The sequence below is a fragment of the Mytilus californianus genome, unplaced genomic scaffold (assembly GCF_021869535.1).
Source record: "Mytilus californianus isolate M0D057914Y unplaced genomic scaffold, xbMytCali1.0.p SCAF_9, whole genome shotgun sequence".
NCBI classification, from domain to species: Eukaryota; Metazoa; Mollusca; class Bivalvia; order Mytilida; family Mytilidae; genus Mytilus; species Mytilus californianus.
This window is the reverse complement of record NW_026262745.1, coordinates 55,109,904-55,124,059: the sequence shown is the minus strand read 5'-3', so window position 1 is coordinate 55,124,059 and position 14,156 is coordinate 55,109,904. Positions and strand designations below refer to the sequence as shown.

At 31.0% G+C, this 14,156-nt stretch overlaps 1 long non-coding RNA gene across 1 annotated transcript; it reads right to left on the bottom strand.

Moving 5' to 3' along the window:
• Positions 1–392: 392 nt before the first annotated feature.
• On the bottom strand, positions 393–4,660 carry LOC127716637 (uncharacterized). The gene is made up of 3 exons (XR_007989056.1): positions 4,448–4,660; positions 3,198–3,366; positions 393–527 (listed from the first exon to the last, which is right to left on the bottom strand). It is a non-coding gene; the product is annotated as an uncharacterized LOC127716637 (long non-coding RNA).
• Positions 4,661–14,156: the final 9,496 nt, after the last annotated feature.

The following is a 14,156-nucleotide window of genomic DNA, read 5'->3' as shown; positions in this document are numbered from 1 at the left end:
TTTCCTATAATGCAAAAACAATAATTGATTGATTTTTCTAGCTTATTTTAATGTTCAGTGGCAAATATTTTATGTATATTCAAGACGAGAACAACTTTTAAATATACAATTCATAATACATTGTAATATAAGCAAATGCTTTATTTTAACTTCTGACATCTCATGCGTTTGTGTGTGTGGAGCAGAAGAAGGATTCCTTGATAAAATTGAGAATGGAAATGGGGAATGTGTCAAAGAAACAACAACCCGACCATAGAGCAGACAACAGCCGAAGGCCACCAAATTGATGCATACTTGACATCAGAAAGACATAAATAAACAACAGTATACATGGTATACATGCTGTAACATGTACAATTACACTTGAAAAAGTTTTAAATATATAACATTAAATTATTTAAATTAACTGCAATTCTACAGATGAACTTACTTTGATACCAGTTCTTTTTGCCTGACATCCGCACCTACATGTACACCAGTGATTTTAATACTGTACTTTCCTTTCATTTGGTAACCATGGTAACAAGCTAAAATTGTAAATCTTAATTTAATCCAGAAGTCCAGACAAAAACAAGATCATTTTTGTAGACGTAGTATGAACTGTTGCTCACTAATTTATATTTTTACTTTTGAGTGAATGGAAACAATATGCAACAAACAACAAAAAGATCAAAAGTGTAACTAATATTAATAATATATGTATAGCCTAAGCCCGTCTCAGTATAGTATGAACTTTTTCTAATATAAAATGATCTATTCTGCTGTCTACAGTTTAAAATAAAATGCTCCCCAGGGCGCAGCTTGATACGACCAACAGATGGGGCAAGTATTGACACAATATTCAAGCTTGATACAGCTCTGAATTTGGTTTGAGATTAAATATTTGACACAGCATACATGGAATAGGTTTCTGACACAGAATGAATGTGGTCTAAGAACTTAAAAATTTTAAATTAGACATTTACCTGTTATGGTCCAATATCCTTAATCTAAATACATGGTTAGATTCAGCATATAAAAGAACCCCAAGAATTCAATTTTTTGATGAAATCAAACAAAGTTTAATTATGGACCCTTTTGAACTCAATGTGGACCAATTTGATAACGGAGCCCAAAAATCAAAAATCTAAATACATGGTTAGATTCAGCATATCAAGGAACCCCATATATTCAATTTTTGTTAAACTCAAACAAAGTTAAATTTTGCACCCGATTTGGACCAACTCGAAAACTGGGCCCATAATCAAAAGTCTATATACATGTTTAGATTCAGCATATCAAAGAACCCCAAGAATTCAATTTTGTTAAAATCAAACTAAGTTTTATATAGGACCCTTTGGACCTTAATGTAGACCAATTTGAAAACAGGACCAAAAATTAAAAATCTAAATACACGGTTAGATTTGGCATATCAAAGAACCCCAATAATTCAATTTTTGATGAAATCAAACAAAGTTTAATTTTGGACCCTTTGGACCTCAATGAGGACCAATTTAAAAACGGGACACAAAATCCAAAAACTTAATACACTGTTAGATTCAGCATATCAAAGAATCCCTCATATTCAATTTTTGTTGAAATCAAACAAAGTTTAATTTTGGACCAACTTGAAAACTGGACCCAAAATCAAAAATCTATATACATGTTAAGATTCAGCATATCAATGCAAAGAACCCCAAGAATTCAATTTTTGTTAAAATCAAACTAAGTTTAATTTTGGACCCTTTGGACCTTAATGTAGACCAATTTGAAAACGGAACCAAAAATTAAAAATCTAAATACACGGTTAGATTCCGCATATCAAAGAACCCCAATAATTCAATTTTTGATGAAATCAAACAAAGTTTAATTTTGGACCCTATGGACCTCAATGTGGACCAATTTAAAAACGGGGCCCAAAATCCAAAAACTGAATACATGGTTAGATTCAGCATATTAAAATAAACCAAGAATTCAAGAATAAAACCCCATTGAAATTGGTCAAGAAATAAGCAATTTATACAAAGTATTAGAAAAGTATTGTTATTGGCCCCTAATTCCTAAACAGTTAGGGTCATAACCCCCAAATTCAATTCCAACCTTCCTTTTTTGGTATTGAACCTTGTGGTGCAATTTCAGAAAGATCCATACACTTACACACAAGTTATATTGTCTGGAAACTGGTAAAATGCTTATTTTGACCCCTTTTTAGGCCCTTAATTCCTAAACTGTTGGGACCATAACCCCCAAAATCAATTCCAACCTTCCTTTTGTGGTTTTAAATCTTGTGTTTAAATTTCATAGAGATCCATTCACTGAAACTAAAGTTATTGTCCGGAAACTAAGTTTCTTCGGACGACGCGGACAACAACGACGACGTGAAACCAATATACGACTGCAAATTTTTTTGCAGTCGTATAAAAAACAACATTAAGGCCTTAACTCTTGATGTTTAGTAAATCTTGATTTCCTGTTAAATAGGCAAAATTGTTTAAATACACCATTTATAGGCATGTTGTGGAATCTCAATAAATACTTATGATTGCAATGTTCGTTTAATCGTCGTTGTAGCTATGAAATCTGTACAATAACGTCATTCACTACAACGTTACCATAGTTCGATGTTAGTACAATGTACTTCGCGGATACTATTTTCCGACAAGGAAATATTAACTCATGAACATAATATGTTGTCATTTGTGTTACCATCCATCACTTTTTGTCCATACTTCATGCATTTAATAAAAGAACAGCTTTTCAATGTACCTCGCCAATTGATGGATATACATGTATAAAATCTGCTATCAAAAAGCAAAAAATATGTATGTTCTTTTAACCTTTTTCATAAATTATAAATAATCTAAAAGAAATGAAGATGTGTGGGATTGCTTGCAATGCAATTTTTCTTACAATATCTATTTCCAAGAGGCATAACTCCTGTAAACATATTTGATCAGCACTTATTTTCTAACTCATAAAAGCCTATGCTGATATAGACCTACATGTATGGTATGAATTACAAAAATATCTGACAAAAAAATGTAACCATAACAGTGCTTTACTGGTTATCTTCCATAGAATTTACATTTCAAAGTGAAGTAATTCCTGTATAAATAATTTATCCAAGACATTATTGGTATATATAATAAACCTTTGGTATACATAAATATTACATGAATAAACAAAATATTAAAACAGTTATCCTTTTCATTACATACCTCTCATCACAAAATAATTATTGCCTGCTGCTCCTTATATGCACATAAATCAATATGACAATCTATGAATCCATTATATAATCTAGAAACCAATGCCTCAAATGAATTCTGTTCTGTTGCTTAGATTCTTCTACTTCTTGAAGTACAAAATGTACTTTCATTGAAAATGCTAAAAGAAATAATGTATGACATGTACAAATGTATAATAAAATGAAGTTACAATATTAATATATCTGCCAAATTTATTGCCTTAAATATTTTTATATGACAAAATTGGCTTATTTTGAGCTTTTAAAACAAGAACAACAGATCTAGACTTGCCCTGCAAAAAAATTAACTATATAAAAAGTATTAAACTATTTGAATGTTCTAATCCATCTTATGTTAATTGTTTATTAAATCCATATGACCGTTGTATGAAGTGATGTATCAAAGTGGTTAAATCTGCTTTGTACGTATACAGATCTGATGTCAGATGAGTTAAGCCTTTTCACACTAGTACTCAGTAAAAGTAGTCTCAGACTCAGGATAATTAAAACTTATTGTACTTGTCATATGTAAAGCTGTCACGGAATAGAAGTTCCTTCATAATTTAAGTTCCAAATGGAAACAATATTCTGGAATATTATTTCCACTGGAATAAATATTACAGTAAATGTTCCTAACGGAATAAATGGTATAGAATATTTGTTCCAACAGGAACAGATATTATGACATTGTTTATAACAAAGTTTCCAGTGGAACTTCTGTTAGGCGGAACAAATAATGAAATATACGTTGACAAAGCCCTGTAATTTTCTTAGTTGCAAGTATTGATTTGCCTTAAGAGCTTTAATCAAATGTGATGATTTTCTCGGTAATGCTAGAATGTGATTCTTGTCCGCTCCAGCATGTCCTGGAATCACTCATAATTAAAATTTGGAAAAGGTTACATGTACATTAGGCCCTATTACCTACGCAATGTATGAAAAGGTATATACATTTTTTAAATCTAAGTTAAATGAAAAGGGGGGAGTAATTGATCCCCAGGGGCACCCTTATCTATTAATTGTAAAATAGCTACTAATTGCTAAAGAGATTATAAAGTCGTCTGCACAGTGTCATGCCCCATGTTTTTAAAACAACTGATAAACAAATACAAATATCAGGTTTACATATATCTAGTCAAATAGTTTTTCGTGAAAAATAAAGCACACACATCTTCCTGCTTTTATCCAATAATTAAACAAAATGTGCATAATAATATTTACCTTTCGTTGTGCTTTAAGGGTACGTAAAACTATCCATCAAAACAAAAACACTTTCGCTGTTTCGTTGCGTTGACTTTCTATAAATTTTCTATGTTTCGTTCCCCGGTTTCTTCCCATTAATCGACAAGTCACCCATTTCAATTTATCTGCTTATAATAAATTTTGATTCACCATTTTGAAAAACCAAAGTTCTTTGTATCATCTTATTTCTGTCCATTCAAACTTTTTAAATGACAACAGCGATCGCGTGAGTGTCCATGGATTAGATTTCCGGGTTTCCGTATTCGACGCACCATACAAGCTTTCGTACATTTACGTATATATATATATATATATATGATGGTCTGAAATCAAGATTGGGGTTTAAGAATATAGAAAATAATGACAAAAAGTGCAAAATAAAGAAAAAAAAAATAAAGAACAGATACTAAAAAAAGCAGAAATATGGAATAAAGAATCATAGAGAATAATGGGATTATTGATAAAAAAAAAGAATTGAGAATAAAGAACAAACTAAATAAAGAATATTTATTCATATTATTATTTAATATTTATAACTCATTCATTTATTTTACATTATGTTCCATTCAGAATTAGATAGCTCTGCTGTGGGGGTCACATAGCCTGAGGGCTGGCATGCTTATATCATCATGATGATGTGGGATTTAGTGGGAAGAGTAGAAAGTGCACTTTCCTGTTTGAGAAATACACTATATAGATAATGAATGAAAAAAATGTATGTGATAATTAAATGACAAATTTTGACATTTTCTCAAAACATTTTTTTTTAAATGTCCTTTAAAACATATGAAAACATATGAAAATCATATGTTTTTCATATGTTTACAAACATATGTAAACATATTTTTTAAAACATATGAAAACATATGTTTGCTTCCATATGTTTTCATATGTTTCAAAACATTTGTAAACATTTGTTTTTCATATGTTTGGGACAAACATATGAAAAACATATGAAAATCATATGTTTTTCATATGTTTTGAAAACATATGAAAAACATATGTTGCAATTTTTCCTGTGTACACTTTTGAAAATATTACCCAGAATGCAAATATTGAAAAGGCAATATCATTTATTATATACATGTACCTCAGGTACAACTAATAATTCTTTGATATTTTTCACGAGACATGACGTAATACATATAAGTGGTTTGATAAAGTTCCTGAAAATGTGACTGATAGCGATTACGTGAAGTCAAAGGGATTAGGGTTGATAAAGCCTATGTAACCGGGATTGATATCGGTATCATCACGGATGGCTGATACAGCACGATTGTCATCAATTGTATTTTGCAAACAGCATACCCGTATTGCCTAGTATATAATAACATCTCATATTTACCCGTGTTTTAAATATATTTTAGTGGCATAATGTTTCATACAATGTCTGAGTAAAATACAAACTAGAAAATAAATGATAGGAAAGGTACTTAACAAACCAGTTGGGTACCATTTAAATCCAAAACAATATACGCAAATTAATGCTACAGCGCTATTTTGGAATTGTTCAAGTATTTTCAGCAAGGCTGAAGGGAAAACATATGAATTTACTCTGCAGAAATAAACATTTTATATACCGTAAATTGGGAAATTTTGGCGTCGGGATATATTGGCGGTTTTCTCTCGAAAGGCATGTGTTTTATTTTGGTGTGTGTAATTTTGGTGCTTCGTCCAATTGTTATTTTTAATTTTGTAACAAAGTAGTGAGCAAGTTCGTTCATATTTGCCTTTATTTACCCGTTTATTGACAAAATATTATTTAATTTCTCAAACGAGAAACACGACTAAGTTTACCTAATGAAGAAATCGGATACGGATGCAATTGCAAATAATTCCGTATATTGTGGTTCAAAGCTTAAAGAAGTTATGAAATAAAATCTTAAACATTAAAATCACTTTTTAAAAAGATTGTTTATTTTAAACAAATATCATATGAAATAAATTTTAATCATCTCTTCTGCGTACATGTTAATCTATTGACAATCAAGGATTTAAATTTTAATCCTTATGCCTCTGGCAGTACTTTTTTAATTAATTAAAGATAAAGGATTACAAGGAGTTTTGATATTCTAATTTCTAATTACATATAACGATGTCTAATCAGCAATAGCCTGGAATATTTATGACATGTGTGAATATAAATGCATGCTGTGTTTTCTTAACATTTCAGAAAATTGACAATTAAGTAAAAATTATATAGTGTTGTTGTCAAATTATACCGGGTATTTATTAAGTAATAAACAATACAATATCGTTATTTTTTCCTTGGTTACGAAGAAGTCTAGAATACTAGTATACGATTTCCCAATATTTTTGTTGTTTCTTAACATTTAAAACCGGTATCCCTGGTAGAGTTGGATTGGACCTACTACTTGGTTCGTTGTGTTGTCGTTCCTCCTAAGATAAGAATGTTGATCCCTTTTTTACTCATCTCAAAACTGTCGTCAAGAGAAAGAATATGTTTATCCAAATGTAAATATAGACTGTTCTCATCTAGGTTATCGGCATATAACATGTTTTAACATGTTTAACCAAATAAAAACAGCAAATTTGAATTGTTCCCTGTAAAAGTGTTTATATACTTTTATTGTTTTGAACATTTACAGATCCAGCAAGTCTTAATTTACTGGGCCTTTTAAAGTAAAGTAAAAAGTGTTCTGCTCTATGTGTATATTATGTAGGATGGAGGGGGTGATTAAATTTTATGGTCTGAAAGGTCTGCCAGTTATTTAATAAACTTTTTATGTATTACGTTAAATTATCTATAACATTTGTTCATTAGAACTGTTTTCTTTATTATTCGAAGTTCATCTTTTGTGTGTGCTTTGCAAATAATTGAACGGTTAGACATCAATCTAATTTGAATACTGCTGATCATATGTCCATGCTTTGCTAACAAGGTCCTGATAACACTACCTTCGACTATCTGATGTTATATGACCATGAGGATTGGTTGATTTTTGTTAGCTGAAAGTCCATTATTAAATATACTTTATTGTGTATTTTCAGGACGACGGTTGCAATAAACCTGATATCAACATTATAGTTTCTTATAAGAAAGTAAAACATTATTACCGACGAAAACAAAATTAGGTTCAGCATATTCACACAACAGCTACTACTTTTGGTTACCAATAGATAGTATGAAAATACAAAGTCACTGAGAAACAAAGAAAAGAGATTCAAATTTATTTATGTCTGGATTTAACCGATTGGAAAAACAATCCAATTGTTCTTTTTCTGATATGAAAAGAAGCAAATGATACCTTAAGAAACACCAACGCACGATAGTAAGTAAAACAAATCGACAAAACATCATATACATTTCATTGAAACACGCTGCTTTTACAGACACTCTAACAGTGATATCTTTGAATTTCTTATATTATATATGTTTACGGATGCCACATGACAGGACCTTTGACACTTTCGGAGCACCCGCAATAACTCTCGAATTTTGATGGGGTTCGTTTTGCTAAGTTTTCAGTTTGTTTGTTGTTGGTCTTATTTTTAGCCATGACGTTGTCATTTTATTTCCGACTCATGCGTTTGAATGTCCCTTTGGTATCTTTCACCTCTCTTTATCTGTTCATTATCAAATTATTCGTTTTTACTGTAGAGACTGCAGATTACTTAGGTTGTTACAAGGATGATGATAGCAGGCACTTGAAACATAATAATACACACAGCGAAAATATGTCCCTTGCATTTTGTAAGCAACATTGCAGTGGATACCGATTTGGTGGCTTGCAAGTTTGTATCTTTTTATATTAAAAAGACTCTTTCTTTATTCAGAATAACAAAATTTAATTTAAGACCAAGCTACAGTTAATGGAGTATACATTATTAACTATATTAACTATATTCAAGGCCGTACGCTCTACACATGCTACAAAGTGTCGAATAGTAAATGACCAAGTCACTACCACAATTAAGATTAAGACCTCCTCGGAACATTTAAAGGTCACTAGTTTGCACTGGTTACCTTAACTACAAACAAAAACAAAATCAAACGAAAAAATATCGTTCATCTCTGCCTCCAGTAATTGTTCTACTAATAATTTTTCAGTGCTTTTAACGAGTTCCGTAACTACTACCAAGAACTTATCATTAAATTTGATTATAAAACATATGAAAATAGTGGTAATAAAATTCCTAAGATGTTTTGGATACATTACGTGCTTTTGATGGCCTTTTTTTATTCGATTGACAGTTTTTTGCACTCTTTACACTACACTTCCACATAATCTTGTCATGCAAAAGTTTACTATTTAGTTAAACGGTCGATTGATAAATCTGAATGCAAATTTATTGTATTGCATAGCATATATTTTTAGTATTTTTTGCGAAATAGAAAGGTAGATAAGCTAGATCATGTAGATATACTTACTGAAAGCGTGATGAGATGATTAAAACTGTATGTTCTCCTTGGCAAAATTTATGTACGTTTCCGCAATAAATTTTATTGACAGGTTGTAGGTATTTCTTTGAGTAATAATTGTCCCCCGTTAATATCAGACTTGTTTTTGTACTGTTATAATTAAATCAGAGTTTATGACCAAACTCAGAAACAAACCGTCTAAATTCCGATTAATTGATAAATTCAACATCAATTACCGTTATCTTCGTGATATCATTTTGTTAAATAATCAAGAATTCTTTATATCTACTGCCCAAATTTAGTTAAATAAATGAACTCATTTTAAATAGATCAAATATTTACAGCAATATCTATCCTTTCCTAGAATTAGATATTTCAGTTTTACACCGGAAACTCTACACAAAAATGTACGACAAAAGAGACGATTTGTCTTTCCATATTCTTTATTCTCCTTTTTTGGACGAGGGTGTTGTTTTAGCACCGTCTCATGGTGTTTATGTATCCAAACTTGTTCTCAATGCACGTGTTTGTAGGCAAGTTTTTGGATTTCAATTAACGTAATCTATGTTTTACTACTAGCAGATAATTAAGTCAGGGATTTCGTTACCACAATTTGCTTGAAATCTTTACTAAATTTTTCTACAAAGACTTACAGTGAACTTATTTCTAACGGATTAGCACATCCTTTTATACGGTAATGTTGTAAACCGAGCCCGGAAACATAGATATTATCCGCTAAACTTATCAACCCTTTAAACAAACTTACTCGAAAGGGTTCAAATTCAACACTCTTTGCATATTGTTTTTATTGTTATGAATATTGATTTTGTTATCAGTGAATTAAGAACATACTAAATATTATTGTCATACACATATGCACTTTCATGGTACTACAATCTGTCTATATCTAAATTTTGGCATTACACAAGGTCTTGTTTTTTCTCTGACTCTTAATTACGTCTTTACACTAAATACATAACAATGCTGTCATCATAATGTTAAAGATCATTGAAATTATTTGTGTAACTGATTTTGCTGTTGTATTTTTCTCAATTGTTTGTTAATAATATTATGAAGGGCTATAAAGCCCCAGAATCCTTATAGACATTTTTGGTAATTTAGAAAAAAAGATAAGTTTTCAATAAAAGATTGAACTATAAATTTCAAAATTGAATCTAATTCACATATATAAACTAGCACAATTAATATTTTTTAGATAATTGGCATCCAATTATTCAAGTTGACGGAATGTGATGTGTTTTGAATAAAAGAATAATTATTCACTTATATTTTATTGTGTTAATTGGAGAAAACACAAATACTGCATATAATTTATACTGTTTCGTATAGTTTTTAATTCTTAAGTTCCTACCTAGTCATTCCAATACAAGATTCTTTAAGTTTATGTTATTTTTTTTGGTTAGATTGTAAGTAGCATTTTTCCCAATCCAACACATGCCATAAAGAACAAGCTTGAGTTTTTGGAATCATTTCACAACTGTCTTCATCTTTTTCAAGACATATTCTCTGAAAACAATTAACGAATTTGAACGTCTATTGGAAGCAGTTTTCTTTAGATTGCAAAGTCCAGTAATGATTCAATGGTTAAAACATGAAGATCATTCGACTGTAAATAAATCTTTGAATATTCAAAATATTAACCCCGAAAAGGTTGGCAGATCAAAGGTCAAAGATTGATTCTTTAACGGAAGTTGTTGTTTTTCTTTATTTAATTCGTATTCAGTTATTATTGGCAATCATCAAATTTATCTATACGTCATTAATGAAAACCCTAAACACGTAAACAGCTATATAATTACATAAGAAAGGTATCTGAAAAACATTAGGACATTCTTGATTGTGAGTATTTATTAATTTCAAGAAAAACAAAGGTAATGAAGAGGGGGGAATTTGCAGTCTTAACAATTACGAAACATCTGGATACGTTTGAACAATTAAGTACCTGGTATGAATATTTGTAACGTTAAATAATTGTTGAGTTTCAAAAAGTTTGGAGAATTTTATTATCAAAAGGGCACACACAATACATTTTTTAATAAAATAAAAACATTTCGCCTAGCGAATGTTAAGTCATTTAATAAATCCCATGCACTTTTTATCGACATGTCAAGCTGTTTACCAATTACAATTTATAATTTTGTAGGCAGGTTTCTATTGTCTGTGCGGAGATGTCCTGATTGAAAGTAGGTATCCAAAAATCCCAGACGCAGAATGCAGCGACGACTGCAGCGGAGAACCTGCACGAAAGTGTGGTGCAAGTTGGAAGAATTCAATTTATTTAGGTAATAAAAAAATATTGCAATATAATTAACATTCACTATTCTCGATTAAATTGTGATGCCGGGTGAATACCACAAAACTGAAAAGTCGACAATGGACAGACAATATCATGGTCAAAAGAACTAAAGGTCCCTAGGATCCTGCGTTAATTTTTAAAATGTTGAAAAACAAAGTTTGAGCATTAAGTTTTGTCTGATCTAAGGTTTTGTTCTTTGTCAAATTGGGGTTATTATAACTATGACAGTTGTCAATATTTAATGCAATTATTGTTTTTTTTTAAACAAACAGTAGGCATTCTCAAAAGAACCAACTGTGCCCTTCTTTTAGCCGAACTTTATCTTTATCCATATGAGGCTTACTTCATACAGGCAATTCTTAGAAGGAAAGAAAAGAAGTAAGCAGTATCCTTTAACTTAACTTTCTGCTGTAAAGATGATGATCTCTCACTATATAATTCAAAATTTGGTGACTATGTTGAACGCATTTATCGCATCGAACTTGGGATATAGGATACAGCCGATACAATGTACAATTAAGTCTGCCTCATATCTTGACTGACATCCAGAAATTTACAATGAGAGTGGGTTGAAAAGAAAACTTTACGTGAAAAGAGATGATTTCAGCTTCCCAATTGCTTCCCAATTGTGAACTTTCCATTTCTATGTAGCAACATCACAGCAGCGCCTGGACACGGAGTTTATATCCCCTAGTTGATACCATATGTTCTAGAGCTAGTATTTCCTTCATAGAGGGTTGCTATTAAACCAAGAGTTCCAAGTGGTGAAGTTGAAATCATCCTTTCGTAAGTTTTACGGACGCCATCATGACTTGGTTGACCGTTATGGAATATCCGTTTCACAGATTATAGCGGGTATGTTCCAAATGTTGTAAGAACGATCCCGTCTCCTTTTCCCCGAATGTGACCTATAAAATTAGACTTATTATCGAGTTTGTACTATCATGAACAACAGGACAGGTATCAATTGTGGAGCAGTATCTGCTTACCCCTCCGGAGTACCTGAGATCACCCCTAGTTTGTGGGGTTCGTGTTGCTAAGTCTTTAGTTTTCTATGTTGTGTGTTGTGTACTGTTGTTGATTGTTGTTTTCTTTTCTTATTTTTAGCCATGAAGTTGCAAGTTTATTTTCGACTTTGAGTTTGAATGTCTCTTTGGTATCTTTAATTTCGCCTCTCTTTTCAATCCCTCACAATGTTTTAAGATTAAAGTCAAAAACGGTAAAACAATAAAAAAAGAAGATGCGGTATGATTGCCAAAGAGACAACTCGCCAGCAGAGACTACTTATTAGAATTTCACAACTATAGGGCACCGTATGGCCTTCAATAGTGAGCAAAATCCATACCGCATACTAAGCTATAAAAGGCTCTGAAATGCCAAATGTAAAAATCATAGTAAAATGTCAATAACTTCTCTAAGGAGGGATGATAGTAATTGATTTCAGTTCTAATTGTCATTTCGCGTGAGTCTTGATTTGTTAACCGTTTGTTGATATTCTGTCCATCTGTTATTGCTTTTTTAAAGGTAATAATCAAGAGCTCTAGAGTTGGTTAAAGTTTATTATTTAAAAGTAATAACTCTTTTAGAGAATCGATTGGAGACATTAATCATGTAAGCACTTCAAAAAGAACACGAATTGCTGACAATTTTATCTCTTAGTTAAACTCATAGTTGCATTTACATTTTTTCACATTTTATTATCAGTTCTTTCCATTAGGATAAAAATAACACTTCATTAATTTGACCCTACCAAAAAGCATTTCTACATTTATCATCACCAGGAACGCTATTAAATTATCCAACTTTTTTCATATACAAATACCAAAGCAACTACAATTGAGTATTTTCTCTATGGCTTTCAAAATGTTGGTTTTAGCGTTCCTGATGATGATAAATTAATCTGTCTGTAAGTTTACAATAATACATACGAGTAAAATGGTTAGAGGAATGACACGCTTTAATATGATAGCAAAGATATCTTCATTTGGTCTATTCTAACATATCTTTTGACTTTGTGTTTAATCGACTTTCAGTTCATTCACAATCAATTACGCGATTCAAAAAGACAATATGCATTTACGTTTTTGCCAAACATTCTCTCCGCCATTAAGCATTAGAACAAAAAGTAACTTTTTAAATGATTTAGGTTCAAAGTATTGTGTCCAATAGATAGTTTATTTCAAGGGGATGCGGTATCGCCAACGTTATGAGGAATAAAACAGTAGTGTTTTTATATAAGCCGGTATCTATCATGTTTGATTGATAGAGAAGCATTACGTCACCTTGTCTCTTTTTGCTGGTCAGTCACTGATTACGACGTATAAACTAATGAGGTACTTTGGTTGAAACTAATCATAGTATTTTATGATATCTTCAATGAAAATGTCATGTCGTTGCCTTTTATAGCCGATTATACGGTATTTTTTTTTTTCTCATTATGGAACGTCGTACGGTTGCCTATAATGCTTACATCCACTTCATTTGAACTTTCTTGGATTGTTGTCTCAGTGCCAATCACACCACATCATCTTATTTTTATCTTCTATTGTAATTTTACGGATTTGAGTCAATTATTTATATGAATAAGCTCAATAAGGCAATGTATGATACTTCATTTTGAACTCATGCAATATTCCTGAGTATAATTTAACAAATAACAATAATATGCGATATAAGGAACAAATATAGATCTTTTTTTATAAAAAAAAGATTTTAGCCTTTAACGAAATAATAAAACCTGAGGGAAATATTCCGAAAAGCTAACATGAAATATTTTTTCTACATATTTTACAGTTTGAATAGCCTTAATCAAGACTACCATTATTCCCTCTGTATTGAAGGACATGTGTGCCTATCAGAAGTATTAGTGTACAATACGGTTGACTTGTTGACTTATTTAAATATATTGTTAATTTTGGAAATTTGTAAATATTCTAACTGTTCATACCTGTGCAACACATACTGAACTGTTAGATGTTGTAATGTTG